At 38.4% G+C, this 16,520-nt stretch overlaps 1 protein-coding gene across 1 annotated transcript in view; it reads right to left on the bottom strand.

Annotated features, from left to right (window-relative positions):
- CNBD1 (cyclic nucleotide binding domain containing 1) overlaps positions 1-16,520 on the bottom strand; it is a 492,475-nt gene that overhangs the window by 421,702 nt on the left and 54,253 nt on the right. The gene's annotated exons all lie outside the window — the stretch shown is intronic.

The raw sequence follows: 16,520 nt of genomic DNA, 5'->3' as shown, positions 1-16,520 counted from the left end.
CTTGTTCTGTTCTCTACTTTGATACCATCCCTTTTCAAAAGTGGGTGCTTCTAACTTCCCTCCCCCCAAGCCTGCCCTCCCTTCCATCATCCCCCCCTCTCATCCCCTTCCCCCCTACTCTCCTGTGGGGTGAGATTCCCTATTTAGTGTGTATTTCCTTCCCTCCCCAAGCCAAATTCAATGAGAATAAGGTTGACCCATTCCCTTTTGCCTTCCTATTCTTCCCCTGCATTGTAACCATTTTCTCTTGCTTCTTCTACATGAGAAAGTTTACCCTATTGTGTCTCTCCCCATCTCCTCTCATTATATTCCTCTCTCACCTCTTAATTTCACCTTTTAAGTATCATCCCTTCCTATTAAATTGGTCCTATGCCCTCTATCTATGTATACCTGTAAACATATATACACACATTCACATATGTATTCATATGCCCATATACCCTCATATATAGACATATATATATTCCCTTCAACTACTGAGAAAAGTTTCATCAGTTACAATTATTGTTTTTCCATGTAGGAATGTTAATAGTTCAACTTTGAAGGTTCTTTATGATTTCTTTTCCCTGTTTACCTTCTCATGCTTCTCTTGCTTCTTGTATCTGAATGTCAAATTTTTTATTCAACTCTGGTTTATTCATCAAGAATGCTTGAAAGTCCTCTATTCCACTGAATAAACACATTTTCCCCTGAAACATGATACTCAGTTTTGCTGGGTAGGTGATTCTTGGTTTTAATCCCAGCTCCTTTGACCTCTGGAATATCATATTCCAAGCCCTTTGATACCTGAGTGTAGAAGCTGCAAGATCCTGGGTTATCCTGATTGTGTTTCCACAATATTCAAATTGTTTCTTCCTGGCTGCTTGTAATATTCTCTCCTTAATCTGGGAATTCCAGAACCTGGCTATAATATTCCTAGGAGTTTTCTGTTTGGGATCTTTTTCAGGAGGTGATCAGTGGATTCTTTGAACCTCTATTTTGCCCTCTGGTTCTAAAACATCAGGGCAGTTTTCTTTGAGAACTTCCTGGAGGATGATTTCTAGGTTCTTACTTTGATCACAGCTTTCAGGTCATCCAATAATTTTCAAATTATCTCTGCTAGATCTGTTTTCCAGGTCAGTGGTTTTTCCCATGAGATATTTCACATTGCCTTCTATTCTTTCATTTGTTTGGATCTGTTTAACAGTATCTTGATTTCTCATAAAGTCATTAGTTTCCACTTGCTCCAATCTAGTTCTGAAGCAATGATTCTCCTCATTGAGCTTTTGAGATTCTTTTTCCATCTGGCAAATTAGGCTTTTTAAGGCATTCTTCTCTTCATTGCCTTTTTGAGCCTCTTTTGCCAGTTGAGTTAGCCTATTTTTTAAGGTGTGATTTTCCTCATTCAGGCTGTTGACTCTCATTTCATAATTTTCTTGCATCATTCTCATTTCTCTTCCCAATTTTTCCTTCACTTCTCTTATCTGATTTTTAAGGTCCTCTATGGCCTGTAACCAGCTCGTATTTTCCCTAGAAGCTTTTGGTGCAGGAGTTCTGACCTCACTGTCTTCATCCTGTTCCATTCTTTGCTCCTTTTTGTCCCCAAAATAGGAGTCTCATGTTGTAATCTTCTGTCTGCTTTGTTTCTTTTGCCTGGTCATGTCACCCCTCTGTCACTTGACCCCTGGGCTTTTTGCCACAGTAGGACTCTGCCATCAGACTGTGGAGCTTTCGTCCCAAATGCTGGGGTTTTCTCAGCTGCCAGAGGTATTAGATGGGTGCCCTCTCTGAGGCCTCCACACCCTCTGGAAGCTGGACACACACCCCAGGACCTCTACCCTAGACTGCAATCCAGATCCAAGCAGGTTAAAGCATAAGCGATTACCCCTTAGACTGACACTTGGTCCCCCTACACTCTGCAGGCAAGGAGCTAAAGCTGCCACATGGCGCTGGCTGGCTGTGCCAGGTTCTCAGCAGCTTCTCACCCCAGGGGCAAAAGCCAGGCACTCCCACTTACTGGGTCCCAAAGTCGAGACTGCACTGACCTCTCACTTTGTCCTTCGTATCTATGTGTTGATAAATCTCAAAAGGACCACAGCTGCTGCTGATTTGGAGTCCCTCCAGAAGGAAGCTTGTCAGACCCGCCCGGGGGCTAAAACCTCTGGCTCACGCGGGCCTGGGCTCAGCTCCAAAAGTGCTGCACTGGCCTATTCCTGCCAGCCTGCCAGGCTGTCCTCAGCAGGAGGTTAGCTTCTCTGTGTCATTTTGTGGGTTCTGCAACTCCAAAGTTTGTTCAGAGTCCCCTTTTTACATTGATTGGGGAAGGTGGAAGCCGGAGCCTCTCGGAGGTCCAGCTTTTACTCTGCCATCTTGACTCCGCCCCCCTATATGTTGTAATTTTTAAGTCATTTCAGTCACCTCTGATTCTTTGTGACCCCATTTGTGGTTTTCTTGGCAAAGATAATACGGTGATTTTCCATTTCCTTCTCCAGCTCATTTTACATATGAGGAACTGAGGCTAAATGTTGGCTTGAGATGTGAAAATTAGAGTTAAGTGATTTTCCCAGGGTGACACAGCTAGTAAGTCTCAGGCCAGATTTGAATTCTTCTTCCTGACTCCAGGGTTCTATATATACATACTTTATTTTTTGTTCCCAACTATAGGAATTAGCTTGCTATATGAGGCTCTTTCTTAGGTGTTCTGGCATTTTAATAACAGTTTCTTTTTCCAATGATTTAGAAGAAATTTAGAAATTATTAATAAGGTTTTCATACAGAATCTATAATTTTACAATTTAATGTTAAGAATTTACAATATTTTGAAATACAATTTCCTTAAATATACAGGAGGCTATGATTAGATGAACACATTTCCATTGCCTTTAAATAATTTTAAAGTATATATAATTAGAAGAATACTCTGATCCAATTCCCTTTGGATTGTTTTCCCAATCAAAAACTCATGGAGGAATAAAAGGAATAAATAATAGTAATTTATATTAAAGTTTACAAAGTACTTTGGTGAGGACAATCCTATGGGATAAGTGTAGCATTTTATTGGTTAAAAAATTGAGAAGTCAAATGCCATTTATCTATAATCACACAGCAGTAAAATGTCAGAGGGGTGACTTGAACTCAAGTCTAAGGATTCCATATCCAACTGTTGTTTCCTTCATAACATGTTTCTACCTGTCTTTAAAAACTGGGAGCAAAATAGCAACTCTGAAAATTAGAGAATGGTCATTTTAACTTTAATACCTAAGAAAATAATTACAATAAAGTTGGAGTTATCTGAAGCACATAGTCAATAAAAACTAATTATCCTGGGCTTCCAGGTCATGTAATCAACAAGATATAGAACTAGATTTTTTTCCCAAATTTTCATGACATCTCAAAATTCAACAAAACAAGAATTATACACAAAAGACAAAGCAATTTCAATTGTCTCCATGGCCAGCACATTAAGAACCCTACTGAGGTAACAATTCAATGAACTAACAGCAATAGAAGACTAACCACTAACCTCCTAACTTTCTCACTCAGAATTCCTTCCCTGACTGCCCACTATATAATAGGCTGCAAAAACTAATACACAGACATGAAACAGAACACAATTCTGCCTTCCCTCCTCCCAATGTCAGTAAAACCAAAAGGCATAATCTTACTCTGGCTAGGACAGCAACATGGCATACCTCTGCACTATAACAGATCTTAAACACAGAACTGAGGAACAGAAGGAACTGGGACAGGAGAAATGTGTGGCTGTATGATACTACACTAAGCCTTAGGTAAACAGCCTAGGATCCAGCTGGAGGTAGCACTGTCTCCTAAGAAGTCATTTGAGGCAGAAACTATGGCCTTTCCCAGGATGGGAGGAGACCAAGATGAGTTTGAGGTCCAGCTGCCAGAGAAACTATAATTGAGGGGAAGGAATAATAGAGTGAGCAATAGAAAGAAATTAAGGGGAAAGACTGAAATTATCAAAGATCTCAGATGGAAGATAACTCAGCTGATGACCTTAAGCGTAAGCAGATAAAAGGCCAGGGAAGATGTTAAAAATAGAAGGGTAGGCAGCCTTAAGATTACCTAAGATTTCAGGCATCTCTGAATAAATATTGCAAGACAAAGGAGAATGGATCAATACCTGATAAGTCAGAGGACCCTGTGAATCCCCAAGAGAATAGAAATAAAATAGAATGTTCCTGAATGGTTTAAGAAATAAGAATTATGAAAGCAGAATTTGTGGCCTGCAAAGCAGAAATTGCTAGAACAGAAAACCTTTAATTTATGGTGGCAATTCTCAACAAAGACACAGAAAAGAGACTAAGTGATTGGACATGTAAATATACAGGACATGAAGGATGATCTAAAAAAATAAAAGCAAAAAGGAATAATATTTTTTAAAAATGTGATCTCCATAAAAGCAAAACAGATTGATCTGCAAGACTGGATGCATAGAGATAATGCAAAGTTTATAGGTTTTCTGGAAGAACAAAGCAAATAAAAAAAAAACATGGACAGCATAATATCAGACAGAAATAATGCAAGAAAACTGCTCAGGGGGTGGAGTCAAGATGGCAGAGTAAAAGGAGGAACTACTTGACCTCATCCCCAATTATCTCCAATACCTGTAAAACATGACTCTAAACAAATTTTAGAGTTACAGAACCCACAAAACGACAGAGTGAAATACATCTCCAGCTGAAGTCAGCCTGGCAAGACAAAAAGAAGGGTGTTTCACACCCATCTGGGAACAAAACACAGTCCTTCATGGCCTACACCAGCATAGACTAGCAGCACTGACTGGGTTGGAGCAGACTTCAGGGGATTGAATCACTAGCAGTTTTGGCAATTTTCCTGCCTTCAAAACCCATAAATGCCAAAGAGAAAGTAAAAGGTTAGTGGGAAAACTCTGTCAAACCTGGGTGAAAAAAAGAGTATGGTCAAGCCCCTTCCCCCAGGGCAGTGAAGGTGGCAGCTGTGGTGGTAGCAAAAGCAGAAGCAATAATGGCAGCAGTGGCAGCTTCCAAGGCTCCAGGCCCACAGAGAGTGGGGTGAACCAAGTGGCTGACCAGAGGGCAATTAATTGTAGGACTCTCTTTATTGGCACTGAGGCAGGATTCTGTGGCTTTGCCCTGCTTTGATCTGGGTCACAGTCTTGGGTGGTGGTCCTGCAGTGAGGAGTGTTGGCATGGCGAGTTTGTTGAGGCTGTGGAGAGGCAGTCCTCCTCACAGTTCTAAGGCTGGTGCCTAGAAGAAGCTCTGACAACAGTTGTACCAAACCCCAGAAATTTGGGACATAGCGTTCTCCACTCTGGAAGCAGAGTTCTACTATAGCAAAGACCTCAAATGTCAAGTAATTAGCTGGCAAAATGAGCAAACAGTAGGAAAAAAATCAGACTATAGATTCATTCTTTGGCGACAAAGAAGATCAAAACATAGAACTAGAAGAAGACAACAAAGTCAAAACTCCTGCATCAAAAGCCTCCAAAACAAATATGAATTGGTCACAGGCCATGGAGGAGCTCAAGAAGAATTTTGAAACTCAAGTAAGAGAAGTAGAGGAAAAATTTGGAAGACAAATGAGAGTGATGCAAGAAAATCATGAAAAATGAGTCAACAGCTTGTTAAAGGAGGCCCAAAAAAATACTCAAGAAAATAACACCTTACAAAATAGTTTAATTCAAATGGCAAAAGAGGCCTAAAAAGCCAATGAGGAGAAAAATGACTTAAAAAGCAGAATTGGCAAGATGAAAAAGGAAGTTCAAAAGCCTTAAATCCATGAGAAATACAGAGACTAAAGAAGGATTAAATAAATATAAGGACTATGAACCAAAGAAAAAAAGTCTAGAAGAGATAGACATGGAAGATAAATAATGAAGAGAATGAGAGAAAGAAAACCCTTTTTGGAAGAGTCAAAATGAAACTTTCAAAACTAATGAATCAAACAAGTTGAAGGAAAGGAGAGAAAGAGATATTTTAATTGACTACTTAAATGAGAGGGGAGAAAGGTGAAGAAATATATAAGTGGATAAATGAAAGAAAAAAAAGAAACTACTAAGTTAAATAAAGCTCTAAAACTAAGGAAAGAGGTAAGAAATAGAAGAAGAGGTGTTGACTGTGAAAGAAAGAGAGCCCTTGGGAATAGGTTTGCATTCAAGTAAATTAAGTTAAAACAAATAAAGAGGCAAAGTACTGTTTACAGAGGAAACAGGAACAAATTCTAATTTTAAAAAAATTATCACAAGGGAGCTTTGAATAATTATATCTTCCCCTCCTTAATTATTTCCTCCCCCCATCCCTAAATCACCATGACCTTTCTCCTTCTGCCAACCATCAGAGGAGATCACCATCATGTATAACTCAGAGATATATATTTTTTGGTTCTGGACAATTCAATGTCCATACATTAACCTACCCTCACTAATGAAATTAGAGTGTTCAATCATTTTTAGCTTAAAAACTATTTCCTACTTTTGTTTATTGTATTGTTTTTCTTTTCATTTATTCATTAAAGAAACATTTATTATGCACTTATTTTGTTCAGAAATTTGTTTTGGATATGAAGAAAATCCAAAATCTGGATAAGAGAAGATCCATATTCTCCTAAAATGTGGATACAATACAAACATAAACTGCTTTTTGCCCACTATTCAATTCAATACACATTTATTAAGCATTGGAAATCTGTACCATAAGTGGAAAGTTATTGTCAACTTTGTGGCAAGGAGAAAGAAGAAATAGAGAAAGGAAGCCAATATAGAAGAGAGTATTTTGTAAAACAGACTTTAAATGATAGGGAGGAATTGAACAGACTAAAATGGGGTAAAGGGCACTTCAGCCACTGGATACTATGTCAGCAAAAGCAAAAAAGTATACTACATGTTTGGCATAGTTGAGAAAGGACAGTCATGTAGACTGTGTAGAGCAAAGGATGTATAGAGGCATACATGAGATTACCCTGGAAAAGTAGGCTGGTGTTGAATTGTTAAAGGTTTTCAATGCCTCCGAGCAAATCTCTAACTTCCTAACTTCTAAATGCTAGTGACTTTCTTCTCTACAACAGTCATAAACTAGGTTAAACCTCACCATCTCCTAGAATTGTATCCCCACTCCCCCCCCCAACAAGAGCTAGACAGGGAAACTGTGAACCAACTATTGAAGCCATGGAGAAAGTTAATGGAAGAACCATATATCAGAGTAACAGATATGGGAAGAAGGTAGGTTACAGTTGGTAGATTTCAAGAAATTCAAAAAAGAGAAATGATTGAGAGATAACAGTAAGGGATGGTCTGGAAAACCAAAGCAAGGAACAAAAATATGCCAACTATTTCCACCCTCACCCATAAGAGACTCAGTGGATTGACTTCTATTGAAGAAGGCTGTAAGCTATGCACAGTTCTCAGAGTAAACAGATAAAAGGAAAATTGGTTGGAAAGATAAAGGATGGATGATATTTGAGTATTTTCCTTTTAGCATCTTTTATGAGATTTTAAATCTTAAAAATGTTCCATGGAGGTTAAAGAAAAGTGTGACAACCTTACAAGTTTCCTTGACTTGAGTTCACCTTTTTAAAATGTCTTGATGTTGTAAGATTTTATTGGTCTTCTTGGCAAATTAAGAGTAAATGATCCACTTAATAATATTCTGGATTTCATTTGTTTCTTTTTTCTGGAGTTGGTCTATAGACCTATTTCTATAGACCAAGTAAAAACGTTACTTATAAAATGGGGTCCAAAGTTGAGATCTCACAATATTATTTAACAATCTCTTCTTAAGTCATTCATTCATTCAACAAATCTTTATTTACTATCAACTAAAAACTTTGTTTCATATCTATGTCCATTTGTGCCTTGAGAGTTCTTGAATAAATATCAGAGTTCTAATTCCATACTATAGTGGAGTGACTCACCTTACTCTTAACCTCCACACTTCATTTGTAATCAACTCTACTGACTCCGTAATGTAGAGCACACTTGAAATTAAAATTTCCCCACTGCTCTTCACAAAAGTATCTGATGAGAAGTCATATAGCTATTTCCATGAAACTATTGTTCACTTCAATTGCCCTCTCTAGTCTAAGTCAAGATAGAGTAGATCTCATTATGTAGGGAATGCTTATGATCCTAAGAAAATTTTAGTAAGTCCAGTTGTTATCTTTGTAGTACTTGTATCTATCTCTTTTGACTAGCAGAGTACCTGACACATAGTAGGTATTCAGTAAATGCTTGTTAACATTAATTGATTGGTTTAATCCATTTCTAATCTTCATGTTACCTATCACATAGTAATAGTAAGCTATCCTATTCAGATAGCACTTTCCCTTCATAAAAAGTATTTTTTTTCAATCACAGTAAATGCTTCTTAATCATTTCAGCAAAAAGTAAGCTCCCTGAGGATAGGATCTATAATATTTTTTTTTACTTTATATTCCTATGGCCTACTGTGAGTCCTTGTATGTAGTAAATGCTCAATAAATGTTTATTGAGGAACAAAGCCAAGATGGCTAAGTAAAAGCAGGGATTTGATTGAGCTCTCCCCCAAACCCCTCCAAATATCTGTCTTAAAAAAAAGACTCCAAACAAATTCTAGAGGAGCAGAACTCACAAAATGACAAGAGTGAAACAAATTTCCAGCCCAAGATAACCTGGAAAGTCTACAAGAAAGTTCTATCACACAAGTCTGAAAAAGGAGTGCAGTCAAATACAGTCCAATACAAAACACACCGGCACAGACAAGGCCCCAGCAAACCCAGAGAAGGCCTCAAGGGACTGACTCACTAGCAGCTGTGGCAATTTCCAGACTTCTCAACCCACAAACATCAGAAAACTTAGAAGGTCAGTAGGAAAGGTCTGTTAGACCTGGGTGAAAGAGGAGCACTGTCTAACCCCAACCGCACATCAGCAATGGTAGTAGTGGCAGCATCAGTGGTTAATTCTGGAGCTCTCACCCCACAGATGGTACAGGGATTGAGTGGCTGATCAGAGAGGGATTAGAGGGATCTCTTTGGTGGAGCTGAGGCAGAATTATCTTGTTTAGCCTGTGCTTGGATATAGTACATAGTCCTGAGTGGCAGTCCTGGGGCGAGGAGTAGTGGCATGGTGTAGCTTCTGGTAGTGGTGGAGAGGGAATTCCATCACAGTTCCAAAGCAGAGAAGGGTACTTGTGGTCACTCACAGACCAGAGCATAGGCCAGGAGGGGAGTAAACACTTCTCCTTTGATCATATCACCTTAGAAGAACTAAAAATTTACAGGTCCCTAAAAGTATCCCTGAAAATAGCTACAAAAAACCGTGAAGCTTGGGACAGTACACACTCCACACTAGAAGAAGAGTCTTATCTTAACAAAGAGTTAAAAAGTCAAGTATTTGACTGGGAAAATAAGCAAACAGCAGAAAAAAATCAGACTATAGAATCTTACTTTGGTGACAAAGAAGATCAAAACATACAACCAGAAAAAGACAAAAAAGTCCTACATCCAAAGCCTCCAAGAAAAATTTGAATTGGCTGCAGACCATGGAAGATCTCAAAAATGATTTTGAAAATCAAGTAAGAGAAGCTGAGGAAAAATTAGTAAGAGAAATGAGAATGATACAAGAAAATCATGAGAAATAAGTCAACAGCTTGCTAAAGGAGACCTCAAAAAATACTGAAGAAAATAACACCTTTAAAAATAGACTAACCCAAATAGCAAAAGAGGTCCAAAAAGCCAATGAGGGGAATGATGCCTTAAAAATCAGATTTGGTCAAATGAAAAAGGAGGTCCAAAAGCTCAATGAAGAAAATAATTCCTTCAAAATTAGAATGGAGCAAATGGAAGCTAATAACTCTATATGAAATCAAGAAACTATGACAACATGAAATATCTCAATGGAAAAACAAGTAACCTAGAAAATAGATCCAAGAGAGGCAATTTTAAAATTACTGGACTATCTGAAAGCCATGAGCAAAAAAAAAAAAAGAGGCTACACAAGAAATTACCAAGGAACACTGCCCTGATATTCTAGGACCAGAGGGTAAAATAGAAATAGAAAGAATCCACCAATCACCTCCTGAAGGAGATGCCAAATGGAAAATTCCTTGGAATATTGTAGCCAAATTCCAGAGTTCTGAGGTAAAGGAGAAAATATTGCAAAGGAGCCAGAAAAAAACAATTCAAGAATTGTGGAAACACAATTGGAATAACACAAAATTTAGCAGTTTTACATTAAGGGATGGGAGAACTTGAAATATGGTATGCCAGAGGGCAAAACAGCTAGGATTAAATCCAAGAATCACCTGCCCAGAAAAAACTAAGTATAACCCTTCAAGGGAAAAAAAATGAATATTCAAGAAAGTCAAAGTCAAGAGGACTTTTAAGCATTCTTGATAAAAAGACCAGAGCAGAGCGGAAAGTCTGACTTTCAAATGCAAGCTTCAAGAGAAGCATGAAAACATAAACAGGAAAGAGAAATCATAACGGATTCAGCAAAGTTGAACTGTTTACATGATATTTATAAACCATAAGACCCTTCTCAGAATTACACTAATTGAAATATATATATATATATATATATATATATATATATGTATGTATATAGACAGAGAGCACAGGGTGAGATGAATATAAAGGGATGATATATAAAAAATAATAAAGGGTGAGAGAGGGATGTACTTGGAGAAGGAGAAAAGGAGAGGTAGAATAGGATAAATTATCTGACATAAAGGAGGCAAGAAAAAGCTTTTACAGTGGAGGAGAAGAGGGAGAGATGAGAAGGAAAGAGTGAACCTTACTCTTTGGATTTCGCTAAAGGACAGAGTAACATACACACTCAATTGGGTATGGAAATCTATTTTACTCTACAGGCAAATGGGGTGAAGGGGATAAGAGAGGAGGGGATGATAGAAGGGAGGGCAGATTGGGGGAGGGGGTAATCAGAAACAAACACCTTAGAGGAGAGACAGGGTCAAAGGAGAGAATAGAATAAGTAGGGAGGCGGGAGGCAGGATAGAATGGAGGGAAATATAGTAAGTCTTTCACAACATGACTATTATGGAGGTATTTTGCATGACCACATATGTATAACTTATATTGAATTTCTTGCCTTCTCCATGAGTATGGGTAGAGAAGGAGGAAGGGAGATAATTTGGAACTCAAAACTTTAAAAACAAATGTTAAAAATTGTTTTTACATGCACCTGGGAAATAAGATATACAGGCAATGGGGTATAGCAATCTATCTTGTCCTACGGGAAAATAGAAGGGAAGGGGATAAGAGAAGGGCAAGGTGGGGGGGGGGGGTTTGAAGGGAGGGCAGGAAGGCGAATCAGAATGCATGCCATCTTGTGGTACAGGGAAGAGAGATGGGGGAAAATTTTGAACTCAAAATCTTGTGGAAGTGAAAGTTGAAAACTAAAAGTAAATTAAATAATAAAAAAATAAAATGTTTATTTAATTAAATTGAATTTAGCCACTACCACTATTTATCTCTGCCCTCCCAAGTAACTGCCCCTTCTTTTTCTGGAATATGCATATTTTAAATATTCAAGATGGCCTTCTGGTGCCAAGAGGGTGGAGTGGAGGAAGGAACTCTCTAAAGTCCTCCAAAACCCTCTTCCAAACAACTAGAAAACTTCCTCAGAATTGGTCTAGGAGCAGGGAAGCAGTTTACCAGCCCAACAAGAAAGGTCTGTCTCAAGGGGGGGGGGGGAAGGGCAGGGGGAAGAAGGGGAGGGAGCCAGGTGCAAGAGCAGCAGCAGCAGGAGGCCTGCAGCAGGACCCAAGCCTGGGGCAATCCACCAGTGCGACCCTGCCCTCCTGCACACCAGCAGCCCCCTAGGCAGCTGAGCAGTTGGAGTAGTACAGTAAGGCCCCACCCCAGTGACAACCCCAGCACAAGACACTGGGGAGGCCTCAACTCCATTGCTTCCCAGTACTAAAACCCCACCCCAGGGTAGGCCAGCAGGCCCCTGGGCCTGTCAAAGAGGGACCCAATTTCCATAGCAACCCAGCAACAGAGCCTCATGCCTGGGGCTGAACACCAACAAAGATTACTGCTCTAAGGCCTACTAACAGAGGGGTCTTGTTTCCATAGCACACCAGTAGCAAGGCCCCACTCCTGGTACCTGCCAGCAGAGAAACCCCCTTTTTATAGCAACACAGGAACAAGGCCCCACCCCCAGCTAAACCCATACCCAGGGGAGGCCAACAGGGAGGACCATCCAACCCAGTACAAGCCAGAAGAGAAGTCTATCCTCCAGAGAAAGCAAGCAGCTAGGCTTTGAAGCCCAGAGAAAGCCACCAGTAAGACCCAAAGACCCAGAATAAAAAGCTTTGGACAGTGTAGAACAAAAACCTACTCTCATGCAAAATACCAAGTCACCAAAAGAAGGAAGAAAAAATGAGCAAAAAAAACTTGACTATAGAAAGTTACTATAGTGACAGGGAGGATCAAGGCATAAACTTAGAAGACAACAGTAGTGTCAAAATGGCTACATGTGAAGCCTCAAAAAAAACAATGTTATTTGATCTCAGGCCCAAAAAGAATTCCTAGAGGAGCTTAAAAAGGATTTTTAAAAACAAATTAGAGAAGCAGAAGAAAAATTGGTAAAAGAAATGAGAGTAATGCAAGAGAATCACAAAAAGAGAGTCAATAGCGTGGGAAAAGATATACCAAAATTAACCAAAGAAAATGTCTCCTTAAAAAATAGAACTGGCCAAATGGAGAAAAAGAAGCAAAAGAGCTCACTGAAAAAAATGTTTTTTTTTCTTTTTTAAACCTTCTTTAACATTTTATTTTTCCCGATTATATGTAAAAACAATTTTAACATCTTTTGTTTTCGAATTTTGAGTTCTAAATTCTCTCCCTGCCTTCCCTCTCCACCCCACTGAGAAGACAAGCAATTTTACATAGCTTATACATATGTAGTCATCCAAAACACATTTCCACATAAGTCATTCTGTGAAAGAGCATACAGACAAAAAAAATGAAACAAAAAGAAAAAGTATCTTTAATCTGCATTCAGGCTCTAGAGTTTTCTCTCACTAGAGAGAGATAACACCTTTCATTTTAAGTCCAGAAGAATTGTTTTGTGTTGCTGAGAATAGCTAAGTTATTTGCAGCAGAGCATCATACAGCTGATATTGTTTAAATACAGACTGAAACATGCTATTTTTCACTTTCATTTTTTTGTTTTACTCAAGTATTTAGTAGTGGTATTTCTGGGTCAAAGGGTAAACGGTTTTATAGCTCTTTTGGCATAGTTCCAAATTGTTCTCAAAATGATTGGACTAGTTCATAACTCTACCAATAATGCATTGCTGTCTCAATTTTTTCACATGCCCTCCAGCATTCGTCATTTTCCTTTTCTGCCACATTAGCTGATTTGATGGGTGTGATGTGGTACCTCAGAGTTGTTTTGATTTGCATTTCTCTAATCAGAAGTGATTTAGAGCATTTTTTTCATGTGACTATAGATAACTTTGCTTTCTTTTTCTGAAAACTGCTTGTTCATATCCTTTGGCCATTTATCATTTGGGGAATGGCTCATATTTTTTATAAATTTGATTTAATTCCCTATATATTTGAGAAAAAATATATATATTTGAGAAAAAAGCCTTTATCAGAAAATCTTCCTATAAAAAGTTTTCCCCTGTTTTCCTTCTAATTTTGGCTGCATTCATTTTGTTTGTGTGGAAGATTTTTTAATATCATGTAGTCAAAATTAACCCTTTTACTTCCTACAATCCTGTCTCTTGTTCGATCATCAATTCTTCTAACCCACAAATCTAACACGTACATTTTTCCATACTCTTCTAATTTACTTGTTATAATCCTTTATGTCTAAAAAATTTATCTATTTTAACATTATCTTGGTATAGGATATAAGATATTGGTCTGTACCTAGTTTCTTCCAAACTGCTTTCCAGTTTTCCAGCATTTTTTTTTCAAATCATGAGTTCTAAAAACAAAAAATTTGGATCTTTGTGTTTATCAAATACTAGATTACAATGCTCATTTACTGCTGTGTATTGTGTACCTAATCTATTGCAATGATCCACCACTCTATTTCTTAGCCAGTGTCAGATTGTTTTCATGATTGCCACTTTGTAATATGGTTTGAAATCTGGTACTGTTAGGTCATGTTGCTTCACACTTTTATTTCTCATTGACTCCCTTGATATTATTGACCTTTTGGTCTTCCAGATGAATTTTATTATTTTTTCCAGTTCCATAAAATATTTCTTGGTACTTTGATTGGTATGGCACTGAATAAGTAAATAAACTTATGTAGAATTGTCATTTTTGTTATATTGGCTCAGTCTACCGATGAGCAAATAATATTTCTCTAATTGTTTAAATCTGTCGTTATTTGTGTGAAAAGTGTTTTTTAATTGTGGTCATATACTCCCTGAGTTTGTCCTGGAAAATAGACTCCCAAATATTTGGTATTATCTGCACTTCTTTTAAATGGAAATTTCTCTTCCTGCTGGATTTTAGTGGTCTCACATAGAAATACTGATGATTTATGTGGGTTTATTTTATATCTTGTAACTGTTAAAGTTAATTGTATCCACTGGATTTTTAGTTGATTCTCTAGGGTTCTCTAAGTCTACCATTATAACATCTTCAGAGTGGCAGTTCTGTTTCTTCCTTGACTATTTTTATTCTTTCAATTGCTTCTTATTATTAAATAATAGTGGTAATAATGTAAATCCTTGCTTCACCATGATCTTATTGGATATCTTTTTACAACCTTAAATATTATAAAGGACCTCAAATAGCTTTGGTTTATGCAAGTTCTACCTATAATTTACCATATTGGAAATTAAAATGTCTTAGTATTATCATGAAAATAGTTTTGACCTCACAGGCCTCTTAAAAGGGTCTTGGAACGCCCCCCTTCCCCCCCCACCTTAAGTCACAGGTCACATTTTGAGAACCACTGCTCTAGAACACCCAGAAGAACATAACCACAATGGTGAACTGGTAATTCCTAATCTGGAAGGAGAAGGAAAAGACTGGAGGGGCAGAGGGAGCAATGGAGAGCGGAAGATAGAATTATCAAGTTTAAATGTTTAGTGGACTATCATGTGAAAAAGAGATTAGATTCATTTTGTCTGACCCCAAAGACTGACTGTAGGGGCAGTGTGCAGAAATTGAAATAAGACTTGGTATCAAGGAAGAGCTTCTTCTCAATTACAGCTGTCCAAAAGTGGGGTGGACTGCATCAGGAAAAAACCAGTTATCACTGGACAGCTTCAAGGAGAGGTTCGTCAGCTGTGGTATAGTGAGGATTCCTTTTAGGTATGGTTTAGCTGAGGAATTATTGGTCTGAATTTTCTTCTATCTTAGGAATTTCATTGACCAGGAGGTAATTTCCACTAGTATTATCATCTGTACTTCTACCTCCTCTTGCCCACCAGTAAACTGGGCTTTTCCCCTGGGTCACTCAACTCTGATGGGTCAGCTTTTGCCTTTTTCTTCAAGGACCTAGCTTCCCCTACCGAGTGCCTCTATCTTCTAGCACTTTTTAGCAACCCTATGGCTTTTAAAATCCCCATTGTGTGCTGTTCTCCAGTATTAGGATGAAAGCTCCTTGAGAGCAGTTGTGGTACTCCTAGAATCATTTCAAGCGGGTCTGACTCTGTGACCCCTTTGGGGGTTTTCTTAGCAAAGACACTGGAACGGTTTGCCATTTCCTTCTCCAGCTCATCTTACATATGAGGAAACTGAGGCAAACAGAGTTAAGTAACTTTCCCATAACCACACAGCTAGTGTGTCTGAGGCTGGATTTGAACTGAAGTCTTCCTGACTCCAGGCCCAGAGTTTTAACCACTGCACCATTTAGCTGCCCTTTATTACAGCTCTATTCCTAGATCTCAGCTCAGTTCATGACACAAAGTAAATGCTCAATAGATGTTTTGTCTATCAATGAAGCACTGTTAAGTAGCAGTTGCCATGGGAGACCAGCAACAAACCTTGTCTAGAAGAGATCATGTACAACTACTATATACCTGATATACATTGTACTGTAAGACAGTCCAATAAGAAACAGACCCAGAGGGAACAACATGATGGTATCACTGGAAGACATCAGAGAACCTGCAGCATTAGGGGCACAGATTTGTCCCTTTACACAGGTCACCAAGTCACATGTATTCCCTACATATGCCTTTCAACAAATGCATTCTGACCACAATAATTCCTCAGCTCTAAGTATTCCCTACTTGAATATTCCTCTGCGTACATACCGTAGCCACCCATGTTCCTATTATGTGTCTCTTCATTTGTGTTCCTCATATTATGTGCACTCCTCTCATTGATGGCGTATTTGTGAAAAAGGGTGCCCAAGCTTCATGGGAAGAATATTTCATCACTACTCTTCTTAATTGCTTTATTATTGTTTTATTAAGTACCTTTAATTTTTCTTTTTATTAAATGCCCTAAGTTGTTTCATTAAATCATATCTACCCTTCCTCCAGAAAAGCATGACCTCCCTGAACCAGTGTCCTACTGCTCCCCAATTGAAATAATCACCCCCTGGACCGAACCTCCAGAT

This window comes from Petaurus breviceps, unplaced genomic scaffold, assembly GCF_028583685.1.
Source record: "Petaurus breviceps papuanus isolate PSGF00001 unplaced genomic scaffold, PetGlider_PUasm1.0 582, whole genome shotgun sequence".
Classification (NCBI taxonomy): Eukaryota; Metazoa; Chordata; class Mammalia; order Diprotodontia; family Petauridae; genus Petaurus; species Petaurus breviceps.
This window is presented reverse-complemented; position numbering and strand designations above follow the sequence as displayed.